Raw genomic sequence first — 9,110 nt, 5'->3', positions numbered from 1 at the left:
TCATGATTGTGACCAGACTTACCTGGAGTTCATTACCTTTGTAAATTGTGAGTTCATTACCTTTGTAAATTGTGAGTTCATTACCTTTGTAAATTGTGAGTTCATTACCTCTGTAACTTGCTCAGCTATCAAAACTTTGGAGTCCAGTCCCTGGACCAATTATGTACCTCTGTAATCTTTTGACTGCCGCCCACAGGATGGGTATGGGGTGCATAATAAACATATTAAACTAACTAACTAACCTCTTATGATTGCTTCAAATATACAAAGTTAATATGTATATGCATTCCGAACTTATGTCGCACACTGTATGATTCCTATCAAGTATTCTGAGGCACTGGGAGCTGGAGTTATGTAATACGTGGATTATCCCTGCAGATGAGAGGTGGATAGTCAGGTGTCTCAAACTGAAAGTAAATTATGGCTTCTCAGTGGTCCAGGATGGGCAGAGTTGTTGTCATAAAGTTCCTCTCCTAAATGCGGGATTTTGGCAAAAAGAACTTATTAACACTGCAGTCAGAACAAGGATTCCCTGGAGTACTGAAGCCATACCCAAGTGTTACATATGTCTTATTTATCAGCCTGTCTGTATTGTATACCGTCAATAATATGAAGAAAGATTTACTTTTGATTATTAACCCAGAGACTGTCACATTGAAGAGCTGTGTTCCACAAAGTGCAGGACTCGCCTCCATTCTTTTTACTTTTTCCCCACTGTGGCCTGGTGGCAAAAGCTTTCGCTTCACACGGCGAGGTCCGGGTTCGATTCCCGGCGAGGGTAGAAATATTGGGCGTGTTTCCTTACACCGGTTGTCTATGTTCCCCATCAGTAAAACGGGTACCTGGGTGTTAATGGACTGGTGTGAGTCGCATCCTGGGATAAAATTGACATAATTTGCGGGAAATGCTCTGCATAACAAGTAGCTTTTTGTATAGTAGTATGTCATTGATATTAGCTATGGTCTGTATACCAAGTACATGTACGTGTAGAAATAAAGATTATTATTATTCATTCTCATATCTGACATAGAAAAAGCTATAAACCATAGAACTGTATCATCATTTGCAGACGATACTAGAATTTGCATGTCATTCATTGTAGAAAATAATGGAAATAAGTCACTCTGACTTTTTTGGGTTATCCTAGGATCTCTATACATATGCTGCTATGTATGATAATCTATGTAACTGTATTTGTGTATACCTGAATAAACTTACTAAATCTCTAGGTGGATATACACCTAGTCTTTCAATGAGCCGCAGAAAGCAATATGAAGTTCCATGACGACAAATTTCATCTACTACATTATGGAACACCTGAGTAAGTAAAAGTTAGACCTGAGTATATAACAATTCTAACCACACAATAGAGCGAACACTAACGTGAAGGACTTGGGGATGATAATGTCCAAGGATTTCACCTTGAGGAAAACTGCCGTACAATGACTGTCCCTTTCAAGGCAGGCAAAATTGCAGATCTGGAGAATGTACAGAAAACTTTCATTGCTTGTAAAAATTCAATCAAGCACCTTAATTACTCGGAACGTTTTAAATTCCCTGATGCAGGGAGGAAAGATACATCATAATTTACACCTGAAAAATCCTAGAGGGACTGATCCCAAAATCTGCACGTGAAAACTACTCCCTACGAAAGCAAAAGACTCCGCAGACGGTGGAACATACCCACAATGAAAATCAGGGGTACCTGGAGTTTACTTGGAGAGAGTTCCGGGGGTCAACGCCCCCGCGGCCCGGTCTGTGACCAGGCCTCCTGGTGGATCAGAGCCTGATCAACCAGGCTGTTGCTGCTGGCTGCACGCAAACCAACGTACGAGCCACAGCCCGGCTGATCCGGAACTGACTTTAGGTGCTTGTCCAGTGCCAGCTTGAAGACTGCCAGGGGTCTGTTGGTAATCCCCCTTATGTGTGCTGGGAGGCAGTTGAACAGTCTCGGGCCCCTGACACTTATTGTATGGTCTCTTAACGTGCTAGTGACACCCCTGCTTTTCATTGGGGGGATGGTGCATCGTCTGCCAAGTCTTTTGCTTTCGTAGTGAGTGATTTTCGTGTGCAAGTTCGGTACTAGTCCCTCTAGGATTTTCCAGGTGTATATAATCATGTATCTCTCCCTCCTGCGTTCCAGGGAATACAGGTTTAGGAACCTCAAGCGCTCCCAATAATTGAGGTGTTTTATCTCCGTTATGCGCGCCGTGAAAGTTCTCTGTACATTTTCTAGGTCGGCAATTTCACCTGCCTTGAAAGGTGCTGTTAGTGTGCAGCAATATTCCAGCCTAGATAGAACAAGTGACCTGAAGAGTGTCATCATGGGCTTGGCCTCCCTAGTTTTGAAGGTTCTCATTATCCATCCTGTCATTTTTCTAGCAGATGCGATTGATACAATGTTATGGTCCTTGAAGGTGAGATCCTCCGACATGATCACTCCCAGGTCTTTGACGTTGGTGTTTCGCTCTATTTTGTGGCCAGAATTTGTTTTGTACTCTGATGAAGATTTAATTTCCTCATGTTTACCATATCTGAGTAATTGAAATTTCTCATCGTTGAACTTCATATTGTTTTCTGCAGCCCACTGAAAGATTTGGTTGATGTCCGCCTGGAGCTTTGCAGTGTCTGCAATGGAAGACACTGTCATGCAGATTCGGGTGTCATCTGCAAAGGAAGACACGGTGCTGTGGCTGACATCCTTGTCTATGTCGTATACGAAAACACAGTAAGTGGTAGGGCCCCAAGACTGTTCAGCCGCCTCCCATCATACATAAGGGAGCTCACCAATAAACCCCTGGCTGTCTTCAAGAGGAAACTGGATGGATTCCTAAAGTCAGTACCTGACCAGCCGAGCTGTGGTTGGCCTGTGTGCGGCCAACAGTAACAGCCTGATTAATCAGGGCCTGATCCACCGTGAGGACTGGTCATGGACCGGGTCGCGGGGGCACTGACCTCTGGAACACCCTCCAGGTAGACTCCAGGTAACCCGGAGGATTTATCAATCCAGGATAACCCAAAAAGTCATGTCATCAGACTGGCTTATTTTCATCTGGACCTTCAAACCTCTTCCCCAGGATGCGATCCACAGCAGTCCGTTAATACCAAGGTACCTACTTTCTGCTAGGTGGATAGGGGCAGTAAGAGACCATACCCAACGTTTCCACTCGTCTGGGCAGTGAACTCTGATCCCTCAGTGTGAGCTGAGTCCTCTACCAACTTACCAACCATTAATAAGTAAAACATGTACAATAATAGATACCTAGGTGTTGCACATGTGTCTTAAAGCAGTAGTGTGAGGACGTCAATTGTTCAGTACACCTCCAGAGAATCTCCTGAGTCAGGAATGGCTGAAGTGGAGCACAGTTTTTGAGAGTTAAAAACCTCATACCAGCGAGAACACCAGCACTGGTGGACGTCCACCAAGATTATAGATAACTGCTACATCACTTGTGCTGAAGAAGACTCGCCATGCCCCTGTCATAAGGCTGCCCCTTCCATAGGGCTGCCCCTTCCATAGGGCTGCCCCTTCCACAGGGCTGCCCCTTCCACAGGGCTGCCCCTTCCATAGGGCTGCCCCTTCCACAGGGCTGCCCCTTCCACAGGGCTGCCCCTTCCATAGGGCTGCCCCTTCCATAGGGCTGCCCCTTCCACAGGGCTGCCCCTTCCATAGGGCTGCCCCTTCCATAGGGCTGCCCCTTCCATAGGGCTGCCTCTTCCATAGGGCTGCCCCTTCCATAGGGCTGCCCCTTCCATAGGGCTGCCCCTTCCATAGGGCTGCCCCTTCCATAGGGCTCCACTTGACAAGAATGTTAGTAAGTTTATTTAGGCACAGGTACACATAAGAATAATTACCATACCTAATGTAAATTACCTAGGATAACCCAAAAAAGTCATACAAACTGACTTATTTCCATTGGTGTCCCTGTCATGAGGTTGACACTCCGTCAGAAACCACTGTCAGGTCACCACATGAAGACCTGGACCAGGACCCGTCCTGGCAAACTTACCTGTACCTGAACCTGGCAGTAGTGACCCAAGCAGTCTATCAACTGTACTCACCTATGTGTGGTAGCAGGGGTCGAGTCACAGCTCCTTGCCCCTGTACTCCCCTAATTGTAGTTGCAGGGGTCGAGACTCAGCTCCTGGCCCCGCCTCTTCACTGAACGCTACTAGGTCCTCTCTCTCCCTGCTCCATGAACTTTATCATACCTCTTTTTAAAGCTATGTATGGTTCCTGCCTCCACAGGTGAAATTGCCGACCTAGAAAATGTACAGAGAACTTTCACGGCGCGCATAACGGAGATAAAACACCTCAATTACTGGGAGCGCTTGAGGTTCCTAAACCTGTATTCCCTGGAACGCAGGAGGGAGAGATACATGATTATATACACCTGGAAAATCCTAGAGGGACTAGTACCGAACTTGCACACGAAAATCACTCACTACGAAAGCAAAAGACTTGGCAGACGATGCAACATCCCCCCAATGAAAAGCAGGGGTGTCACTAGCACGTTAAGAGACCATACAATAAGTGTCAGGGGCCCGAGACTGTTCAACTGCCTCCCAGCACACATAAGGAGGATTACCAACAGACCCCTGGCAGTCTTCAAGCTGGCACTGGACAAGCACCTAAAGTCAGTTCCTGATCAGCCGGGCTGTGGCTCGTACGTTGGTTTGCGTGCAGCCAGCAGCAACAGCCTGGTTGATCAGGCTCTGATCCACCAGGAGGCCTGGTCACAGACCGGGCCGCGGGGGCGTTGACCCCCGGAACTCTCTCCAGGTAAACTCCAGGTAAACTACATCGCTCGCCAGACTGTTCCACTTTCTGACCACTCTATGACTGAAGAAATACTTCCTAACATCCCTGTGACTCATCTGAGTCTTCAGCTTCCAAGTGTGACCCCTTGTTTCTGTGTCCCTTCTCTGGAACATCTTGTCTCTGTCCACTTTGTCTATTCCATGCAGTATTTTGTATGTCGTTATCATGTCTCCCCTATCCCTCCTGTCCTCTAGTGTCGTCAGGCCGATTTCCCTCAACCTTTCTTAGCTCTGGAACTAACCTTGTCGCAAACCTTTGCACTTTCTCTAATTTCTTAACGTGCTTGACCCGGTGCGGGTTCCAAACTGGTGCTGCATACTCCAGTATGGGCTAGACGTACACGGTGTACAGTGTCTTGAAAGATTCCTTACTTAGGTATCGGAATTCTGTTCTCAGGTTTGCCAGGCGCCCATATGCTGCAGCAGTTATCTGGTTGATGTGTGCTTCCGGAGACATGCTAGGTGTTATACTCACCCCAAGATCTTTCTCCTTGAGTGAGGTTTGCAGTCTTTGTCCACCTAGCCTATACTCCGTCTGCGGTCTTCTTTGCCCTTCTCCGATCTTCATGACTTTACATTTGGCAGGGTTGAATTCGAGAAGTTGTACTCACCTAGTTGAGGTTGCAGGGGTCGAGTCCTAGCTCCTGGCCCCGCCTCTTCACTGGTCCCTTGAATCTGCGTGTCTGTTAAAACTGTATAAAAGTATAGTTCTGTATGTAGTGCCGTAGTGGTGAATTTGACAAAAATATACTGTATAAGTTCCTCCCACCATGTAAAGGCGACTTATATGAGGGAAAATCTCGATGTAGCTTTACGTTAGGCTGAATTATTATCATAATAAAAAAGAAGCGCTAAACCAAAAGGGGTATACAGCGCTTCCATTTGGCTTAAGCTTGCTCGAAATGTTCTGCATAATCATGGGTTTTTCTGCATGCATTCAAGTGTCACAAATTTCTGTATAAACAATGTATTATTTGGAAATACACTTTGTCTTAACTTTGACTTGTATAAACAACTGTCCTGGAGAACTGGTGTCGGTGTCTGCCTCATAATAACGATTTTTTTTGATAAACTATTTTTATTGCTTGTTGTTACGTTACGGAAACTTAAAGTATATATATATTTATGTATTGCTGTTGAGATTTTTATCTTTTCTTTTATTTTAATCAAAATACATAGTATTTTAAGTTATTTTATCGTTTGTATAACCCGACTTTAAACCTACACATGCGTGCGTATGAATATATATATATATATATATATATATATATATATATATATATATATATATATATATATATATATATATATATATATATATATATATATATATATATATATAAATATGTTATATATGTTATATATGTTATATATATGTGTATATTTATTGTAATTCTTCTTGTTATGGCGAGTAATATTAAGTAATAGTTCACTAATGGTAGTTGTATATTGTTGATTCTATCATATTATGTAGTCTTTGTCTATGCATTGTATTGCACATGTGCCAAGTTTTATATAAATTGTTCATATTATATATTGTAATCTGTTTTGTGGGTTTAGAGAAAAAATTGAGTTTATGTCTCAGGGTTTTTGTCTAATTTTGCATTTTTGGTTGTGTTTAGCAGTGAGTATTTTGTGTCAGTGTATTTTGTGATGTGTATTGTTGGTGATGACATTCATGGCTGATTAATGTGAATGTAGTTGATTTCTTGTTAATTCAGTGTCAATCTATGTACCCATAATCTTTTCAAATTTTTTTTGAACGTTAGCATGACCTCTAAATTTATGTGCAACGGTTTAAATAATCTGAACAATTTCGATGAAGCTAATTCATTAAAATAAATGAAGATAACAGAAACACATATTGAGTGCCTTTCTATCAACTCATGTGAGTGAAGCAAATTTATTTAGTGGAGAAACAAAAAAATATAACTTTAAATTTGCATGCTGGGGTAAGATGTGGCAACAGTGCGGGAGGCTATGGGGGGGGGGGGAGGGTATATATAGCGAGGCGGCCATCTTGTGATCCTCTCCAGCACGGCAGCGGCAAGGTGAGATACACGGTGTTGACGGTTTTTTTTTTTTTTCAATTTTTGTCTCGTTTTATGGGAAATAAATGGGTAGTTGTGCACTAGAGGATGCTAACTTAAATTCTGTGGTGTTTTTGTGTGTGGGGGCTACGAGACCCATGCTAGGCTGGCGTGTGTGTGGAGGCTACGAGACCCATGCTAGGCTTGTGTGGGGAGGCTACGAGACCCATGCTAGGCTGGTTGTGTGGAGGCTACGAGACCCATCCTAGGCTGGCGTGTGTGTGGAGGCTACGAGACCCATGCTAGGCTTGTGTGGGGAGGCTACGAGACCCATGCTAGGCTTGTGTGGGGAGGCTACGAGACCCATGCTAGGCTGGTTGTGTGGAGGCTACGAGACCCATGCTAGGCTGGTTGTGTGGAGGCTACGAGACCCATGCTAGGCTGGTGTGTGGAGGCTACGAGACCCATGCTAGGCTGGTTGTGTGGAGGCTACGAGACCCATGCTAGGCTGGTGTGGAGGCTACGAGACCCATGCTAGGCTTGTATGTGTGGAGGCTACGAGACCCATGCTAGGCTTGTATGTGGGGAGGCTACGAGACCCATGCTAGGCTTGTGTGTGTGGAGGCTGAGACCCATGCTAGGCTGGTTGTGTGGAGGCTACGAGACCCATGCTAGGCTTGTGTGTGGGGAGGCTACGAGACCCATGCTAGGCTGGTGTGTGGAGGCTACGAGACCCATGCTAGGCTGGTTGTGTGTGTGGGGCTACGATACCCATGCTAGGCTGGCGTGTGTGGGGGCTACGATACCCATGGTAGGCTGGTTGTGTGGGGGCTACGATACCCATGCTAGGCTGGTTGTGTGTGGCTACGATACCCATGCTAGGCTGGTGTTTGTGGGGCTACGATACGAATGCTAGGCTGGTTGTGTGGGGGCTACGATACCCATGCTAGGCTGGTTGTGTGGGGGCTACGATACCCATGCTAGGCTGGTGTGTGTGGGGGGCTACGATACCCATGCTAGGCTGGTTGTGTGTGGGGGCTACGATACCCATGCTAGGCTGGTGTGTGTGGGGCTACGATACCCGTGCTAGGCTGGTTGTGTGGGGGCTACGATACCCATGCTAGGCTGGTTGTGTGGGGGCTACGATACCCATGCTAGGCTGGTTGTGTGGGGGCTACGATACCCATGCTAGGCTGGTGTGTGTGTGGGGGCTACGATACCCATGCTAGGCTGGTGTGTGGGGGCTACGATACCCATGCTAGGCTGGTGTGTGGGGGCTACGATACCCATGCTAGGCTGGTGTGTGTGGGGCTACGATACCCATGCTAGGCTGGTTGTGTGGGGGCTACGATACCCATGCTAGGCTGGTTGTGTGGGGGCTACGATACCCATGCTAGGCTGGTTGTGTGTGGGGGCTACGATACCCATGCTAGGCTGGTGGGTGTGGGGCTACGATACCCATGCTAGGCTGGTTGTGTGGGGGCTACGATACCCATGCTAGGCTGGTTGTGTGGGGGCTACGATACCCATGCTAGGCTGGTTGTGTGGGGCTACGAGACCCATGCTAGACTGGTGTGTGGGGGCTACGAGACCCATGCTAGGCTGGTGTGTGTGGGGCTACGAGACCCATGCTAGGCTGGTGTGTGGGGGCTACGAGACCCATGCTAGGCTGGTGTGTGTGTGGCTACGAGACCCATGCTAGGCTGGTGTGTGTGTGGGGCTACGAGACCCATACTAGGCTGGTGTGTGTGTGGGGCTACGAGACCCATGCTAGGCTGGTGTGTGGGGCTACGAGACCCATGCTAGGCTGGTGTATGTGTGGGGCTACGAGACCCATGCTAGGCTGGTGTATGTGTGGGGCTACGAGACCCATGCTAGGCTGGTGTATGTGTGGGGCTACGAGACCCATGCTAGGCTGGTGTATGTGTGGGGCTACGAGACCCATGCTAGGCTGGTGTGTGTGTGGGGGCTACGAGACCCATGCTAGGCTGGTGTGTGTGTGGGGGCTACGAGACCCATGCTAGGCTGGTGTGTGTGTGGGGGCTACGAGACCCATGCTAGGCTGGTGTGTGTGGCTACGAGACCCATGCTAGGCTGGTGTGTGTGGCTACGAGACCCATGCTAGGCTGGTGTGTGTGTGGGGCTACGAGACCCATGCTAGGCTGGTGTGTGTGTGTGGGGCTACGAGACCCATGCTAGGCTGGTGTGTGTGTGTGGGGCTACGAGACCCATGCTAGGCTGGTGTGTGTGGGGCTACGA

At 47.2% G+C, this 9,110-nt stretch overlaps 1 long non-coding RNA gene across 6 annotated transcripts in view; it reads left to right on the top strand.

Annotated features, from left to right (window-relative positions):
- Nucleotides 1-6,798: 6,798 nt before the first annotated feature.
- Nucleotides 6,799-9,110, top strand: part of LOC128691727 (uncharacterized) — a 31,096-nt gene continuing 28,784 nt past the window's right edge. For 3 of the 6 annotated variants that reach the window (XR_008407470.2, XR_008407473.2, XR_008407472.2), the window contains exon 1: nucleotides 6,799-6,872. This is a non-coding gene — a long non-coding RNA (uncharacterized lncRNA). The remainder of the gene's footprint in view (nucleotides 6,873-9,110) is intronic. The other 3 variants (XR_008407474.2, XR_008407471.2, XR_008407469.2) reach the window with 2 other exon arrangements.

The sequence above is a fragment of the Cherax quadricarinatus genome, chromosome 26, assembly GCF_038502225.1.
Source record: "Cherax quadricarinatus isolate ZL_2023a chromosome 26, ASM3850222v1, whole genome shotgun sequence".
NCBI lineage: Eukaryota > Metazoa > Arthropoda > Malacostraca > Decapoda > Parastacidae > Cherax > Cherax quadricarinatus.
Note: the sequence above shows the minus strand (reverse complement) of the source record. Positions and strands in the feature narration are given on the sequence as shown.